Source organism: Mobula hypostoma, chromosome 2, assembly GCF_963921235.1.
Source record: "Mobula hypostoma chromosome 2, sMobHyp1.1, whole genome shotgun sequence".
NCBI classification, from domain to species: domain Eukaryota; kingdom Metazoa; phylum Chordata; class Chondrichthyes; order Myliobatiformes; family Myliobatidae; genus Mobula; species Mobula hypostoma.
The window spans coordinates 50,944,301-50,956,354 of record NC_086098.1 but is presented as its reverse complement, the minus strand read 5'-3'; the positions used below and the strand labels follow the sequence as shown (position 1 = coordinate 50,956,354).

The following is a 12,054-nucleotide window of genomic DNA, read 5'->3' as shown; positions in this document are numbered from 1 at the left end:
GTCAGATTCACCAAGTTCTGTATTGCAACAGTCGCCAACCTCCAGGTTAACAGCACGACCCCACAACTCGCCATTGTGGGTTTGACCAAACCAATCTCCTGGATCACTGACCTTCGACCACTGAGTGCTTCGGAACCCTGTCTCACATGGACTCCCATTCTGGTGGCCTGGGGGGGTGGGGGGGGGGGTCACTGGCCCTTGTGGCTCCTGACCGACTTGGAATTCATCAACCTGAGGAACACTGTTCTCCTCAGTGCCTGTCAACTCGACCTCTGAAATCACTGACCTTTGACTGTGGAGCATTCCAACCTGACCCTTACCGGAACAAGTGGTCTCCGAGCTTTTACAAACCCCATTTCAAAAGACTCACACATCAGTTGTCATTTTACCTGCACACATCCGCTCCCACTCAACTTTTTTGGGTCTTTTCTAATACAACTGAAATCAGATAAAAGGAATGGCTATTATTAATATTATACATCCCTAATAATGTTCTCTTTATTTGTATATGCCTCAATTCCATAGCTTGCCAGTACAATGTTTTAATATATACTTTTACAATATATATTTCATCAAATAAATACAACTTTTATGGACAAACAACAGGAATTCTGCAGATGCTGGAAATTCAAGCAACATACATCAAAGTTGCTGGTGAACATAGAAACATAGAAAATAGGTGCAGGAGTAGGCCATTCGGCCCTTCGAGCCTGCACCGCCATTTATTATGATCATGGCTGATCATCCAACTCAGAACCCCGCCCCAGCCTTCCCTCCATACCCCCTGACCCCCGTAGCCACAAGGGCCATATCTAACTCCCTCTTAAACATAACCAATGAACTGGCCTCAACAGTTTGCTGTGGCAGAGAATTCCACAGATTCACTACTCTCTGTGTGAAGAAGTTTTTCCTAATCTCAGTCCTCAAAGGCTTCCCCTCTATCCTCAAACTGTGACCCCTCGTTCTGGACTTCCCCAACATCGGGAACAATCTTCCTGCATCTAGCCTGTCCAATCCCTTTAGGATCTTATACGTTTCAATCAGATCCCCCCTCAATCTTCTAAATTCCAACGAGTACAAGCCCAGTTCATCCAGTCTTTCTTCATATGAAAGTCCTGCCATCCCAGGAATCAATCTGGTGAACCTTCTTTGTACTCCCTCTATGGCAAAGATGTCTTTCCTCAGATTAGGGGACCAAAACTGCACACAATACTCCAGGTGTGGTCTCACCAAGGCCTTGTATAACTGCAGTAGTACCTCCCTGCTCCTGTACTCGAATCCTCTCGCTATAAATGCCAGCATACCATTCGCCTTTTTCACCGCCTGCTGTACCTGCATGCCCACTTTCAATGACTGGTGTATAATGACACCCAGGTCTCGTTGCACCTCCCCTTTTCCTAATCGGCCACCATTCAGATAATAATCTGTTTTCCTATTTTTGCCACCAAAGTGGATAACTTCACATTTATCCACATTAAATTGCATCTGCCATGAGTTTGCCCACTCACCCAACCTATCCAAGTCACCCTGCATCCTCTTAGCATCCTCCTCACTGCTAACACTGCCACCCAGCTTCGTGTCATCCGCAAACTTGGAGATGCTGCATTTAATTCCCTTATCCAAGTCATTAATATATATTGTAAACAACTGGGGTCCCAGCACTGAGCCTTGCGGTACCCCACTAGTCACCGCCTGCCATTCTGAAAAGGTCCCGTTTATTCCCACTCTTTGCTTCCTGTCTGCTAACCAATTCTCCACCCACACCAATACCTTACCCCCAATACCATATGCTTTAAGTTTGCACACTAATCTCCTGTGTGGGACCTTGTCAAAAGCCTTTTGAAAATCCAAATATACCACATCCACTGGTTCTCCCCTATCCACTCTACTAGTTACATCCTCAAAAAATTCTATGAGATTCGTCAGACATGATTCTCCTTTCACAAATCCATGCTGACTTTGTCCGATGATTTCACCGCTTTCCAAATGTGCTGTTATCACATCCTTGATAACTGACTCCAGCAGTTTCCCCACCACCGACGTTAGGCTAACCGGTCTATAATTCCCCGGTTTCTCTCTCCCTCCTTTTTTAAAAAGTGGGGTTACATTAGCCACCCTCCAATCCTCAGGAACTAGTCCAGAATCTAACGAGTTTTGAAAAATTATCACTAATGCATCCACTATTTCTTGGGCTACTTCCTTAAGCACTCTAGGATGCAGACCATCTGGCCCTGGGGATTTATCTGCCTTCAATCCCTTCAATTTACCCAACACCACTTCCCTACTAACATGTATTTCACTCAGTTCCTCCATCTCACTGGACCCTCTGTCCCTTACTATTTCTGGAAGATTATTTATGTCCTCCTTAGTGAAGACAGAACCAAAGTAATTATTCAATTGGTCTGCCATGTCCTTGCTCCCCATAATCAATTCACCTGTTTCTGTCTGCAGGGGACCTACATTTGTCTTTACCAGTCTTTTCCTTTTTACATATCTATAAAAGCTTTTACAGTCCGTTTTTATGTTCTCTGCCAGTTTTCTCTCATAATCTTTTTTCCCCTTCCTAATTAAGCCCTTTGTCCTCCTCTGCTGAACTCTGAATTTCTCCCAGTCCTCAGGTGAGCCACTTTCTCTGGCTAATTTGTACGCAGCAGGCCAGGCAGCATCTGTAGGAAGAGGTACAGTCGACGTTTCAGGCCGAGACCCTTCGTCAGGACTAACTGAAGGAAGAGTGAGTAAGGGATTTGAAAGTTGGAGGGGGAGGGGGAGATCCAAAATGATAGGAGAAGACAGGAGGGGGAGGGATAGAGCCGAGAGCTGGACAGGTGATAGGCAAAAGGGGATACGAGAGGATCATGGGACAGGAGGTCCGGGAAGAAAGACGGAGGGGGGGTGACCCAGAGGATGGGCAAGAGGTATATTCAGAGGGACAGAGGGAGAAAAAGGAGAGTGAGAGAAAGAATGTGTGCATAAAAATGAGTAACAGATGGGGTACGAGGGGGAGGTGGGGCCTTAGCGGAAGTTAGAGAAGTCGATGTTCAGCACCTCAGCGAGTTCCATGTTCGCCACGATGCGGAACTTTTCTTCCGCCGTCTCCGAGCCTACTTCATCGGCAAGGACTCTTCCACCCCCACCAATGACCCCTTCTCCCGTCTTCAACCCTCCTCTTCTTCATGGACACCCTGCTCTGGTCTTCTGCCTGCTCTGGATCTCTTTATTGCTAACTGCGGACGGGACATCAACCGTCTCGACTTCACCGCACCTTGTCCCCATTCCAACCTCACTCCTTCGGAACGCTCTGCTCTCCACTCCCTCCGCACTAATCCTAACCTTATTATTAAACCCGCCGATAAGGGGAGTGCTGTTGTAGTCTGGCGTACTGACCTCTACCTTGCCGAGGCACAGCGACAACTCGCGGATACCTCCTCTTATTTACCCCTCGATCGTGACCCCACTAAGGAGCACCAGGCCATTGTCTCCCACATCATCACCGACTTTATCCGCTCAGGGGATCTCCCATCCACTGCTACCAACCTTATAGTTCCCACACCCCGCACTTCCCGTTTCTACCTCCTACCCAAGATCCACAAACCTGCCTGTCCTGGCAGACCTATTGTCTCAGCTTGCTCCTGCCCCACCGAACTCATTTCTGCATACCTCGACACTGTTTTATCACCCCTTGTTCAATCCCTTCCGACCTATGTTCGTGACACTTCTCACGCTCTTAAACTTTTCGATGATTTTAAGTTCCCTGGCCCCCACCGCTTTATTTTCACCATGGATGTCCAGTCCCTATATACTTCCATCCCCCATCAGGAAGGTCTCAAAGCTCTACGCTTCTTTTTGGATTCCAGACCTAATCAGTTCCCCTCTACCACCACTCTGCTCCGTCTAGCAGAATTAGTCCTTACTCTTAATAATTTCTCCTTTGGCTCCTCCCACTTCCTCCAAACTAAAGGTGTATCTATGGGCACCCGTATGGGTCCTAGCTATGCCTGCCTTTTTGTTGGGTTTGTGGAACAATCTATGTTCCGTGCCTATTCTGGTATCTGTCCCCCACTTTTCCTTCGCTACATCGACGACTGCATTGGCGCTGCTTCCTGCATGCATGCAGAACTCGTTGACTTTATTAACTTTGCCTCCAACTTTCACCCTGCCCTCAAGTTTACCTGGTCCATTTCCGACACCTCCCTCCCCTTTCTAGATCTTTCTGTCTCTGTCTCTGGAGACAGCTTATCCACTGATGTCTACTATAAGCCTACTGACTCTCACAGCTATCTGGACTATTCCTCTTCTCACCGTCTCTTGCAAAAACGCCATCCCCTTCTCGCAATTTCTCCGTCTCCGTCGCATCTGCTCTCAGGACAAGGGAGATGTCTTCCTTTTTTAAAGAAAGAGGCTTCCCTTCCTCCACTATCGACTCTGCTCTTAAACACATCTCCCCCATTTCACATACATCAGCTCTCACTCCATCCTCCCACCACCCCACTAGGAATAGGGTTCCCCTGGTCCTCACCTATCACCCCACCAGCCTCCAGGTCCAACATATTATTCTCCGTAACTTCCGTCACCTCCAACGGGATCCCACCACTAAGCACATCTTTCCCTCCCCCCCCCCTCTGCATTCCGCAGGGATCGCTCCCTACACAACTCCCTTGTCCATTCATCCCCCCCATCCCTCCCCACTGATCTCCCTCCTGGCACTTATCCGTGTAAGCGGAACAAGTGCTACACATGCCTTTACACTTCCTCCCTTACCACCATTCAGGGCCCCAAACAGTCCTTCCAGGTGAGGCATCACTTCACCTGTGAGTCGACTGGGGTGATATACTGCGTCCGGTGCTCCCGATGTGGCCTTTTATATATTGGCGAGACCCGACGCAGACTGGGAGACTGCTGAACATCTACGCTCTGTCCGCCAGAGAAAGCAGGATCTCCCAGTGGCCACACATTTTAATTCCACATCCCATTCCCAGTCTGACATGTCTATCCACGGCCTCCTCTACTGTAAAGATGAAGCCACACTCAGATTGGAGGAACAACACCTTATATTCTGTCTGGGTAGCCTCCAACCTGATGGCATGAACATCGACTTCTCTAACTTCCGCTAAGGCCCCACCTCCCCCTCGTACCCCATCTGTTACTCATTTTTATGCACACATTCTTTCTCTCACTCTCCTTTTTCTCCCTCTGTCCCTCTGAATATACCTCTTGCCCATCCTCTGGGTCACCCCCCCTTGTCTTTCTTCCCGGACCTCCTGTCCCATGATCCTCTCATATCCCTTTTGCCTATCACCAGTCCAGCTCTTGGCTCTATCCCTCCCCCTCCTGTCTTCTCCTATCATTTTGGATCTCCCCCTCCCCCTCCAACTTTCAAATCCCTTACTCACTCTTCCTTCAGTTAGTCCTGACGAAGGGTCTCGGCCTGAAACGTCGACTGCACCTCTTCCTACAGATGCTGCTTGGCCTGCTGCGTTCACCAGCAACTTTGATGTATGTTACAACATTTATGGATTTATTACTGTAACAGCAAGTCAATTTTTAGTGCAAAGTCAAATGGCCAATTTAAAGCTAATGTTATGGTCCTGGATTTAAAGGAAAATACAGCAGAGACAATATTCAGTTTTTAAATTTTGGGGCTCAACTAATTTATTTTTCTTCAAACTTGGATTAACATTCTGTGCTGTGATCTATCAGATGAATACCTTATTATTTATTCCTAAACTAGTTGATTGCCCTGACAGTGAGAGCCTTGGAAACCATACTCCAATTACGCTGCTCAAACTTTACTTCTCTCTATTGTAAAATTATCCTTTCCCATCTCGTCAACAACACTCTTTGTGTTCACTCGATTTTTCACCATTTTCATTTTAAGTACTGGCTGTTCCTCAGGTATGATGGGTATGATTACAGGGCAGCCAACAGCTCTCCACTACCTCTAAGACTATTTGTCAGACATTGACAAGCTACTTGACTATCGACAGGCAAATATTTTTTAGCAGATATTCATGTTTTCCACAAGGTGTGCAAAGCATCAAATAAAGAGCCCTGTGTAATTTATTCCTCCCCAAACCAAGAATATTGAGGAGCAAGTTTCTTGTAGCCCATTACTGTTAATAACAGTTAAATTAGCTAAGATCGATACTTATATTCACTAGGTCATCAAGAAGGCTTTAAAGTAGGTACCATTCAATTACAGCATTCCCAGAATGGCCTTTATCAAAACAATTTACTACAAAATGATTTGTTCATTTCTATTCTGAGAAGATCCAGGAATATCAGTGATCATTTCTATTCATCAGTTCGGATTTAATGTCCGTGCTTATGGTAATCAGCACTCTCAAAAAAGATGTATTAATATTTGATTTTGGTAATAATCTGTATGCCTAACTAATCCAGTCATGTACTGATCATTATTTTACATTAGCAGATTAAACAGGAATTAATAAATTAATTGGCAGACTGGGCATTATGCAATAAAAGTACACATGCCCAACGTGACACCTATTGATGGTGATCATTCCAGCTGTAGTATGTTTTGTGTGGAATTGCCCATGTTTTAACCCAAAAACACACAAATCAAAGTTACTGGTATTTACAGAAGGACTTGAGCCTTCCACAATACTCGCTCTTCGTTCACCTAGTTCACCAGGTCACAGTCCCATGCTCTAGTAAAGTATTTGAAACCCAAACTTCTAGACATAGAGGAAGAAATACAACATTTGGGGTATCATTTAAATAAGTCATACCAGTCAAATCAGAGAATTTATTAACTTTCACCTGGCACTTTGTGCAGTGAAGCACTACAGATTCAAATAACAGGGATGAAAACAGATAGCTTCTTAATTTAAAGTTCCCAAGTAATATTTAGATTATTTAAATTATAAACTTCCTGTTTACGTGAGAAAACGTTTAATGTCCATGTTAGCTCTTTCCAGTAATAAGGCATAATAAGCCTTCCCGATTCTGAATGTTGATGAATATAACTGGAAAGAATTACAGTGTAACAAACTGGCCGTGAATCTTGTAAGATGGCTTCCAAACATGAATAATTAAACAGACAACATCCTTCACAGACTGCTTCCTCAGCTTATTATTGGTATTCTAATTTACTTTTCAAAGTTTTTTTTTGCCTACCACTTAAACTTTTCAATGAAAATATTTATAGAACAGTATAAAATGGAATAACACACATTAAAATAAATGAACTGTTTCTTTAAGATTTTTTTCTGACCAATTCCCATTTATTGGTAGCCAACTATTTTTACAGAAGTGTTATACAGATCCCAGAAAAACCACTTGAACTTGGTTTTCCAAATCCTCTGCACATCCGTGCACCAAGTATCATTGACAGCGCAAGTCAGTTAGCACATCAACAATACTTAATTAAAGACAGTGAATAAAATACTGCGGTATATTGACTAGAAAAAAAGCTATAAGTGATTCCTCAACATTTGGCAGCATTTAAATAAGTTACACACACTAATCTGTCATAAGATGGCGATATTTCTGTAGATGTGTTGCAACATCTTGTGGTACAACTCCAGAAAAGCTGCTTATTGCAGTCTTATTCTGAAGCAAAGGCACGATATACAAAAGATTTAAAACTCCAGTCCTCTATTTCCCCTTCTGTGCCTAGCATTGTACTGAAATGTACTGAAGTTGACATGAAAGCAAAATATGAATTTTCTCCAAAATTTAAAATTGGCATTCAAAGCATAGTTTTCATTTTAGGTTATTGTTAATTCCTGATCTATGAATGGGAGCAGAGAACTCATGGATTTGCTAATGCTTTAGTATTTTCAATAGATTTTAAAGCAGTATCATTAATGTACAGCTTGAATGTGTGGCAATGAGTTGCACCTTTTACCGGTACCAGCCAAAATTTTGATAGCTGGCACTTAAATGATAATAAAATGCAGCTAGTCAAATGCAGTAAAAAAAACTTTTAAAATTGATAATTAAATTGCAAACAGTTTGGTCAATTCAAACTCTACAGTGTTATTTATTTTCAGCTAAAACTAGACGTTTAAACATGTTTATTAAACAATTTAAAGAACTTTAAGGAAAAAGAAAGCGCAATAGAAAATAATGTATTTGGTAGATCTATTTCCAATCAATTTCACAGTCACAGATCCAATTTTCAGGTCTGTATTAGATAGGTGCCTGCATATACTGTATTCCTGAATCCACTTCACCACAGCAATATATTCAAAGAACAATCCTTCTCTTGAAATAATATAGGGACGATGTGTTCCGAAGCCCAAACTGCTTAAGGTTAGCTTTGGCATTTCAGTTGCATTTTGTAAACATAAGCTGAATGGAATTAAATATAGATAGAACCCCTTACATTTATAAGGGGAACTTCTCACGAAAGTATTTTTACCTATATCAAATTGCACGTACCGAGATCCCACACTCAGCAATACACTAACCAGGTTACGACATCGGGTTCAACTGCAGAAAAGGTGCTAGGCATTCAGGCTCCATCTCACACCGTCATTATAACTCTACCTCGCAAATTGTGAACATGGTTATGTTAAACAGACATACAGTAAGTATAGTGCCTAGGGACCCATTAAGCCTGCGCGAAATACGATATTAAATGCACTCAGCTGGAAGTCACCTATTCATCGGTTTCTCTTAGTTAGCAAACAAAATAAAAATCACCAATTTGCTACCTGTTTTGCATATTCCGGAGTAAAGGGGATACTATGCACACTTTTGAAATCGTCGTGCTGCTAGATATCATGGAAAATGTTTGATTCGCTTTTCAGCCCGATACCAAGATCGAGATGTGATTCCACTTGTAAGGTCAGTGAAACACGCGCGCTCTGATTAATGGTAATTTTAATGCAGTCGGTACAATAACAGCCTTTCGATCTCAACAGTGGGGTTTTACGGGACGTTTGCGCGGAGGTGACAGACCCGTTTGCTTCTGGCGATAACAGCAGCGAGCTAAAATTGGTCAGATCGCTGGGTATTTGACACAGACTGTCACCCGATGCCATAATCCGGTAACAGGCAAAGCTTTAAACAACCGCTTTCCAGGTAATCGGCACAGGAATACATAAATATACAAATAGATTATTGTAATTAAATACCATACAATATTGCCTCATGCTTCTTGGCTACTAGAAAGAAATTTCTTATTTATCACTCAGCAAAACAAAATCCCATCTCGTACCTTCACTTAAACTGATGCAAACTCTGGCTGGAACGCAATGCCTTTCATCTAATCAAAAATATACAGCCAGTCTACTGAAAATCTACAGAAGTACATCAACTTTCCAAAGTTTAACAAGTTATGAACGCCAAGGGAAATTTCCGGCACTCAATTCTGATCACTTTGTAACACAGCGTGAATTACTGTTTATTTAAAATATCGATAACGGTACCTAAAAATATACCTCGGACAAGTAACATTAACACCAGACCATGCTAATGATTTCAAAAGTAGTACAATAAAGCTGTACAAAGTCAATTGCAAATTCCAACTCAAAAAAAAACATCAAAATAATAAGCTTACCAGCGGTGCTTTCGGCCACTTAAGCAGCTTACTATATCTTGTAGAGCTTCCAGTGCACAACCGCTATAAATCCCAATGTTTAATGTGTCGCTTTCCCTGGCGAGCAGCAAGTTTTATACAGCGGGGAGGCGCGCAAGCGCAGCGCGCCCCTAGAGCTGGGTGTAAACCGAGTGATGCCACCCGAGCCCAACCCAGCCCCAGCTCGCCGATTGGAGGCAGCAGCGCCTCCATCGCCCATCCAGCTCGGAGCCGGAGCCGGAGCGGCTCCCCGACGCTGACAGAAGTCCCAGCGGCTGCTTGTGACCGTTCAACTTTTAAAATGTCCGGTCACTTTGCAAAGGGGCAAACCTGTTCACCAGAGCAACCTCTCTCCGAAGCACAAGCCAAAGTCGCTGTCTGAAATGACAAATTCGCCGTGCAGAACAGCTTACCTTCACCGTAGAGAGTTTGGAGGTTGCGTCCTTGCAAATTCTTTGCCGTTCAGGCAAGGTTTGCGCTGGGGAATAAACGGACAGGAGTCCTTCTTAAAGATTCCCAGTTTTACTTCAGATTCCAGATATCTGAGAATAAACCATTGCAGCGCATCAGCAGGCTGCTTTTTTCTTTCTTTCGTACCAGATTTTAGCAGGAGGTTTTTCGTGTGAGAGCAAGACGGTAAATATCTTTATCTTGTTAATTCTTAGCGCTTTTTATTCCTGTTCCCACACCCCCTCCACCCACCGAAGATAAATAAACGGCTGTTCATTGAATGGCTGTTCGTCCGTCCGCTGGTGGGTGCAGCGGCTGTGCTGAGGTCGGATTGCTTAGAGGCGAGCACCGGCAGCAGTAGAGTCAGAACCGGGCGCTCAGCACCAGCCTTCCCTGCAACTGGGGGGGGGGGGGCGCAAGACGCGTGCCCGGCAGCCGGGACTTCGCGCGCACGCGCGCCTCTCGTCCACACCAGGTGTGATCTGGTTCTGCAATATTGGCTCCGTTTGAGTGAGCTCCCTGGACATTTTCTTTGGCCGGGAACCATTATCGACAGATAGCACGCAATAACCTTTTGATTAAAAATGTTTTGAGTGGAAACTTTATTTTACGAAATTGAAATGGTAATTCAAATATTATGTGCAATTTGTTTTAAATATAACTGGAAGAAAATGAAAGGAAGTGTGAAATAGTGAATAAAAGGGCCAGTTGCCCGAAGCACGCTTGACATACGGATTACAATACAAGCGTTAAGTACGTTGTGTCACGCTGAAGTTCATCAAAGTTGAAATTGGTTTTACCATTCCACCGGCAATTAAAACCCTCGATGCATTAACACCTTAATGTAATCCGTTGTGATGATGAGAGTGGGTGGATAGAGGGCAATAAAGTTAATGGTTAAATTGGCCTAATGTGAACCGATGCCTAATAATCAGGTACATGTCTGGTGATAATAATTTATGTAATAAACATAAAATAGATTCCAATTGTCGCTGAATTGTTTGATATTCTTGTATTTGCGTGTTATCTTTCCTATTACCAAAAGAGAGGTACCCTCCTGAAAAATGTATAAACTTTCAGATTTGCAATCTGTAATTTATCCTGTGTTTGTGTACAGTTATAGAATGTTCATGTGAAATACTGTTTGCACCTCTAAGTATTTTTCCTAGTCATATAAAAGGTAAACACAAATTTAAATAGCTGTCATTAATTTTCTCACATATGGTTATCTTGTACTAAAATCACAATTTGAGACCATATTTTGATCACTGAAGAAATAATGTCAATGTTCTGGTAACAAGTCATTTTGCCAAATTTCACCTGATTTGTAAAAATCTGAACTTCATAATGAATCATTATAACAGAGGGATTTTTTGTTTTAGTTTGTGCTTGCATATCATAGGAAAATAATGTGATAGCATAGATCTGTAAAGTTTAATGTTTAGGGAATAAAGTATTAATTAAGAGGTGCTTTGGCAAGATTCTCTTTTCTAATAGAGCAATGATAAGCACACTATAAATAGATTACTAACCAGACATCAAATTAGGTTTATAATTTGCTACATTCATTTATAGCAATTTCCTATACTGACATTATCAGTGAAAATATATTAAGGACATAGGGTTCATTAACTCAGCTTGGATTAGTGATCAATATTTTGCAGACATCGATTGTCAGTGGTGTGCATCGCACCTTCCCCACTGTTTAAGCTACTTTGTGTACTCATAGTTGCCATCTATTAATTTTCAGTTGAGTTGCTAGTTACTTCTTGCCAAGAAATCGTACCTGCAACTGCTCTGCTTTAAAGCCAACCATGAGAATTATTTTATAGCCCTAAATTCAACATTTTACATGACATTAAAGCATGCAGATCAACTTGTTACTGCATAAGTATTATTTGCAATTCATTTTCTTTCTATAATTATCAATTAGCATTTTTAAAAAAGAACACATTTAGGCACACATTATGTAAATGTTACAATGAGTGAACTTAGACTATGATTTATTGTCAGTTTATTTGAACGGAAACGGTAAAAGCAAAATGAAGCTATAGAAT

General features: G+C 42.6%; 1 protein-coding gene across 7 annotated transcripts in view; it reads right to left on the bottom strand.

Annotated features, from left to right (window-relative positions):
• The window catches only part of LOC134339951 (kelch-like protein 29), a 489,081-nt gene extending 478,035 nt beyond the window's left edge, over positions 1–11,046 (bottom strand). For 4 of the 7 annotated variants that reach the window (XR_010016467.1, XM_063036757.1, XM_063036799.1 and 1 more), the window contains exon 1: positions 9,530–9,651. The gene's annotated coding sequence lies outside the window, so the exon portion shown is untranslated. Of the gene's footprint in view, positions 1–9,529; positions 9,652–9,960 lie in introns of those variants that run through there. The other 3 variants (XM_063036765.1, XM_063036774.1, XM_063036783.1) reach the window with 2 other exon arrangements.
• Between the last annotated feature and the right edge of the window lie 1,008 nt (positions 11,047–12,054).